This window comes from Ceratosolen solmsi, unplaced genomic scaffold, assembly GCF_000503995.2.
Source record: "Ceratosolen solmsi marchali unplaced genomic scaffold, CerSol_1.0 scaffold23, whole genome shotgun sequence".
Classification (NCBI taxonomy): Eukaryota; Metazoa; Arthropoda; class Insecta; order Hymenoptera; family Agaonidae; genus Ceratosolen; species Ceratosolen solmsi.
Genome location: NW_011948430.1, coordinates 2,491,750 through 2,498,373, shown reverse-complemented (window position 1 = coordinate 2,498,373; position 6,624 = coordinate 2,491,750). Strand labels below are relative to the sequence as shown.

Sequence of the window (6,624 nt, the reverse complement as noted above, 5' to 3'; positions counted from 1 at the left end):
CTCGTTCCATCTCTCATTCTCGGTGTGGCGCAGCGACGGACAACCTAGAAATTCACCGGCCGCCGTACACACATGGGGACGAAGTAGACATTATTGCTCGCTCGTTAAAGGAAAAAAAAGGTGCCGGAGCCTCGGAATGCACGAAGGCAGGTGAAGGGCGCGACACACCGGGAATGATGACTAGGATGATGATCTTCTTGGCTTTTCCCAGCGCCTTTTGGGCCAAAATCCCAGTCGCGTTCACGGACCCCCAGACCTGGCTGGACACGTGCGCGCCCGCGCCTCCGAATTACGCAAAGCCACAGCTGCCACCGCTGCCACCGCCGCCGCCGTAACCGCTGCAGTCGAGCAATGGCACACATAAGGATCTTCCCACGCGGCGCGTGGGCCGATCGGTGCTATTTTCGCCCCAGCGCGTATTCGTGCGCGGCCGATTCGATAATGTCGTAACTTATCTTGCGCGCGCGCGCGCGACTCCCCGGACCACGATAACGGACTTGGTTTCGCACGCCAGCGAGGCTTTGCACGCCAAAGACCGAAAACCTTTCGCGCCGGATATACGAGCGCCAAGCGACGTCGTAATTTTAATACTAACGCCTTTACCTGCCACTTGGGCCGACTCCTAATGAGCCTTTAATCGCCTTAGGATTTTCTCGCGTGCGTCGAGAGCTTTCTACGAAAATCTTTATTTATGGATTCATTTGCATCTCCGGTTTCGAGCGATGAAAATCAATGTAATTCGCAGCCTTTTAAAGTGTACCATTCATGTTTTCACATTATTCCTTATTTTGAATGTCCACATACATATTTACACACGCGTTCTAATCTTAAGCTCAAAAACATTCTTTTTCTCCTACGTATAATTATGTATAATAATAAAATTTGTTCGCTCCGTACCGTCGAAAACTTGTTTATATTTTCAGAGAGTGGAAAAATTTTCTTTCTTTCTCTTTTCTTTTACTCTTTTCAGAGAAAAATATCAATAATGATATATTATTATTTAACCTTACATTTATACTTATGTAAACATTGTAGAAACAATAAAATCATAAGTTATTGCTTGTGATTCATTAGGCATTGCTAATCATTATAGTTTTAAAAATTTTATTTCTACTATTTTGAAGAAAAAGTTATTATCCAGCTTAAATATTAGGTCAAGGACATATATTTAAATACTAATAACTCACAAATTTGCTCTTGTAATGAATGCCTCATTATATTATGCATATTATATTTAAATTCTTCGATTATATTAACCGAAAACTATATTATTTATTGAATCGGAGTGCCTGCATGAGTATGAGTGTGAATTTAATTACTTGAAAAAGCATCGACTTTCATTTCTTGAGTTGAGCTAATAGATAATGGACAATTCTACCTTATGCATCAAATGCTTTGTTGTAGGAAAAATTAACATATTTTATAACATTATCGACATTTATCCAATAGAAATATTTCATATTCAAATTTCGTTCTCTCCCAAGTTTGTTTATCTTATAGGCTTGATAGACACTTGAGCTTTAATAATTACAATCGTATTGATAAATAACCTAACGTTCGTAATTTCATAATAATGCATTTCAAAATTGCAATAAGCTTTCGCATATTGATAAATATGCAGAGTATTAGTGAAGTATATGTGTGACTATTATACATTATTCATGGGATGCGAGCAATTAAGAAACAGCCAACTCTCAATAACCAAATATATTGAACATAAATTATCGATAAAGTGACACACAAACATAAATATTTAACGAATACAAATTAATACATTTGGTTGATGTGGTGCGGTGCTATTATAGCAAAGGGATATTGCACGAAGCGCTTGAAGTCAGGTCTGAGTTTTCGGATGTGCATTGGTAGGTGGGGAAAGTATCGTGGGTAACATCGATATTGAGGATAAATCGTGGATTTTTCCAGTAATTTCGTTACCACTGTACATAGACGAGAATTTTCATTGCAAAGTAAGGGGAAGAGAAAGATGAGAAGGAAGACAGGCAGATAAGCCGTTAGAGAAATAAGTTGAGAGTCCTCGTTGACTCCAAGTCGCATTTACCAGTTACGACAATGAAAGGCCCGACGCATGAAGTTGAGAAGCACTGTTTCATTGAAGGAGGCTGCGCGCGGGCTCCATTCACTTGCCCCTCCGCGGACTCCGCCGCGCCTCGCTAACTTCTCTCTCTCTCTCTCTCTCTCTCTCTCTCTCTCTCTCTCTCTCTCAAATACAAGCGTGTGAGCGCTCGAGCGCGTATACGCGTACATTCAATCTGTGTGAGAGTGAAGGAGTGGAGGAGGGAGAGAAGCTGAATCTCGCTGGCTGTTTGGATTTCGAAAAGGAGTCAAGCTTCGGGGGCTCGCTCGAACGAACGAGAATTCGTGGGAGCAGCGGGGTGAGGGAACAGGGGAGAAGGGGACAGGTGCGCGCAGGTGCCGCAGGGCGCGACCGGAAGTCCGATTCCACAGAGCTAAGGCCAGCCCAAACAAACGGCCTTCTCTCTTCTCGAGATACGAGCTTACTTTGGGTAACATCTCGCCACCCTCTCACCTCCCTCTGTCACTCACTCTCTCTCTCTCGCTCTCTCTCACTCTTTCTCTCTCTCTCTCTCTCTCTCTATCTATCTATCTATCTATCTATCTATCTATCTATCTATCTATCTCCCTCTCTCTCTCTCTCTCTCTCTCTCTCTCTCTCTCTCTCTCTCTCTGTGACTCTTTAACAAGCTGAGAAACACGTCATTAGGCAGAGGAAAATTCTTGAGAGAAAGTCAAGTGTTTTCGTGATTGTCACTTCGACACGGGGTATAAGGGATCCCGGAAATTGTTCGTGAACCCATTAACGAAAAATATAATCGTCTCGTGGCAATGATTTTCTTTTTTCTACTTTCTCGCTCGAGCCGCTCTTTTTCTCCATTCTGCCCTTTGACTAGGCGTAACGGCATCCAACAGCATCCCGTCTCCTCGGACATCGACTCACCAACAAGAATTATACTTTCCAATGAGAAACATTTGAGAACATTCTTTCGGCACTTATAGCTATTATTATTAAATCCATCACATTTAAAAGTTGAAACACGCGCGCACATGGGAGGAGAGAGAGAGAGAGAGAGAGAGAGAGAGCGAGAGCTATATATTTCAACGTATTATGGGACTCCACTTTGGAGGAAAATCTTTTAAAGAATGCCTTTCTGAAATACCAGGCAATTGTTGTCGAGTGACGCATCAACAGGTTAGGACGAAAAAAAGGCCAATTATAGGGGGGAAAATGAAGAGAAGAAAAAAATCATGGAAATGAAAGGCCGATATACTTGTAGGAATAATTTTATTAATCAAAGCCGTTGAATATTTGATTGGTGATTGAGCGTAGGGACGAACGATTTTGCGATTTTGAGGACTCGGAATGCCCGTAAAGCAGATACCGATCGCCAAGTCGTACGACCTCGCGGCATAAAGTCGTTCAAAAATCCTTCCGCGAAGCTAACATCCGCTAACATCCGCGAAAGATAAGAAAGACTATAATAGGCGTATAAACTTCACCTTTGCCTTTCAGGTAAGCTGTACGCGGTGTTCGGGAGACGGCAGGGCCGAGTCATCGCAGCGGACAGCGCCGGCTTCGGGGGACAATTCCGCGTCCTGGCTACGCTCCCTGTCCCCGAGAGCTTCCAGTTGGCCAGCGAGCTGCGCACTCAGACATCCGGACTCGCCAGTCCCCAACTCGTCTTCAGCCACTGGGAGGTAAGTCCGCTCGGATCCTCGGCCGCCAGATCCCCGCCCCTCCCTCCCTCCCTCCCTCCCGCCGGCCCCCCTCCTATCCTACCAATCGCCGCTCCCAAGAAAGTCGATCGCCAGCGGCCATACCACTTCCGCTGCGTTTTTTTCTCCGCCGCGGGCTAATAATTACGTTATTCAAATTCCTCGGCCGCAGCGGCGAAAGTGACACTTTTCGCACTCCCACGCGGACCGCGCGATCCAATGACCGCGCGCACGCCCGATCGCACTTAATTGCGCTAATGAAGAAACGCCGATCGCCGGATGATGATTGCCTTATATTGAGATGCCAATCGACGATCTCGCGGGAATCGGCCTTTTTCTCATCTCGAAACCATTTCCCCCTTTTTCTTTTTCAATCGGCCGTTTTATGCAAGAGCCCACCGACTCGTGATACATCGGCGCGCTCCTGCCTTTCTTTACGATAGTGCTGCTAATGCCTTATGTAGGAAAGAATGGAGCGAGACGCGTCATCCGACAATTAAAGGCTTTCCTCCTTACTGAGCGAGCGAGCTACGAGTCGACATGGATGCCAATGATTCAATCGCATGCTGGATACTCGAGTGGGGTAACGGATACTTACGGGGCAAGTAAGTGGCGGCTTTTCCGTCGGGACCCCGGATGCTCCGGCCTCGAACAAAAGCAACTTTTTCTTTCTCGTTCTAATGCGCTCGTTCGTCATTAATTTCTCCTAATTCGCTCGTTAGCTTTCATCCACCTCCTCTTAACTCGCGGATGACTTTTCTTGGCTTACTCATTCGTTCGTTGGTTAATGGCACCGATGCTCGCCGATTTCCACGACACAATCTTTATATGCCACTTTCTTCATATTACAAATAAACCATTTGAAAAGCTCACTATTCACCGCGCTCGAAACTTGTGCGTTTTTAAACATTCCTTACCTTTATACACAATCCTCCCTCTCAAATTAACAATTGCACACTCGCAATACATTGTGCATTAATAGAAATAACTCACTATGACAGATGCGATATTTGCTTTGGGCGACGAAGACGTTACCAACTCTCGTACCAACTTTAATTCATAGGCCAACCAGTGGTAGGACAATGCAGTGAATGTAATCACTCACTAGTCTTTCTAGGTAAACGTTTCGCTCGTCCGGGAAAATCATTCTTATATCTGAACAGGCCTGTGTTACTTCGTTTTTTTTTTTTTTTGTTTTTTATTTTTTTTTTTGCTCTTCCTCTTTCCTGTTTTTTTCTCATCTTTTCTTTTACTTTTTCTTTTTCATTTTCTTTTTTTGAATAAAAATTTCAATGGACGCTATTTAGAAGCGCAAAGTAAATTTGAAATAAACGATATAAGAATATAGTTCGGAGCTCCTTTTGTAATCTACTGTGTATTTCTTGCAGTAGCTAGACAAACACACGCGTAGCCTATTGAGAGTGCCAACTACTCATACAAAATAAATGAATAATACTGCAATTAAATATTCCATATGGTCATAAGAAACTAATCACATGCTCTGAAAATGTTTAATAATAATAACAACAACCATAATTGAAATTTATACAGCAGCATGCGTGTCAAATCTTTGCTGACTCCGTACGTAAGAGTAATTTACGATTTATTTAAAATAATTTGATATTACATTAGGTTACAAAACTTATTCGTTGGAAATGGTAATTTAAAATGATAATAAAATACTACATTCCAATGAATAAAATCATAACTCAAGGAAATTTAAAGGCATTTTATAGCAAATAATGAATATGTTTTAATAGTTTTTTTTTTTTTTTTTTTTAACATTGCCCACGCTTAAAGAATGTAAGCGAATAATACATGTAAAATAATATCTATAATAATGTGTAAATCGAACATTTTTGCGAATTCTTAATATCCCATATACTTTGGTCGGTTATATTACCTACTTGAAACGTTGAGCTGTTGAGTTTTAAAGTAGCCGTTTAAGTGGAATAACAATTCGTTTTGCGAAGTATCATTGTTCGGTCGATGTCAGTGATAAAAAGTTTCTTACATTGAATACTTATCAAATTGTTTCTTCGCTCATGAATTTCCATCCGTTTCGTTCATCTTGTTTAATGGAGCAAAATAGTTCCTCGATTTGAGAGACTTCAAATGTACTTTCGTTGCACTGATAATTTTCCTCCACTCTTCACTGTCGGTAATATTAATCGTTTACGAGTTTAATATTCTCTTATCCAAGATATACGTACAAACAGCATTGCTAAATTCTGCAGAAATTCCTCACAACCGAGCCTTCGGTTTAGTAAGAAAAAATGTTTCTGTCAGCCATTTGCTTCTTGATTTTAGTTAATTATGGTTTTTTTTTTTTTTTTTTTTTTTTTTTTTTTTTTCTTGACAAAATGACATTTCTATGACAATTGAAATGGTTCGTATTTAAGAGTGACGCTTGTTTGTTTAAATCGGCAAAGTCGAGTTGTCGCATGCGACGATCGAATAAGTAGCGTTTACGACTGCAATATTCCTTAAACTTAATAATAAACTTGATGAAATTGGGTCTTAGGAGAAACAATACGAGTATTAATAAAATAAAAATAAATAAATAAATAATTTAAGTGATCACAAAATATTTGTATAATCGATGCCAATAATTATTAGAAAGCTAGCAAATTTTTTTGTTCTATTTTTCTAAAACTTTAACTAACAAACAAGGGAATACGCGTCCTTAGAATACTAATTTATATCAACTTTATGATAAATTGTATAAAAATCGTGTTTTTACGGGTAAATTCCACCGTGGCCGGATGATCCACTCCAGTGAGTTCCTCGGCAAATCAGGTATTATTCTCTTAAAAATATGAAGGAACCGCGAAGAATAAATGAAAAAATGTGGAGCTCAACGGATCCAGG

General features: G+C 41.0%; 1 long non-coding RNA gene across 1 annotated transcript in view; it reads left to right on the top strand.

Annotated features, from left to right (window-relative positions):
• The first annotated feature begins 2,316 nt into the window (after window positions 1–2,316).
• The window catches only part of LOC105363990 (uncharacterized), an 18,820-nt gene continuing 14,512 nt past the window's right edge, over window positions 2,317–6,624 (top strand). Inside the window, exons 1-2 of the long non-coding RNA XR_912937.1 lie at window positions 2,317–2,525; window positions 3,551–3,735. This is a non-coding gene — a long non-coding RNA (uncharacterized LOC105363990). The remainder of the gene's footprint in view (window positions 2,526–3,550; window positions 3,736–6,624) is intronic.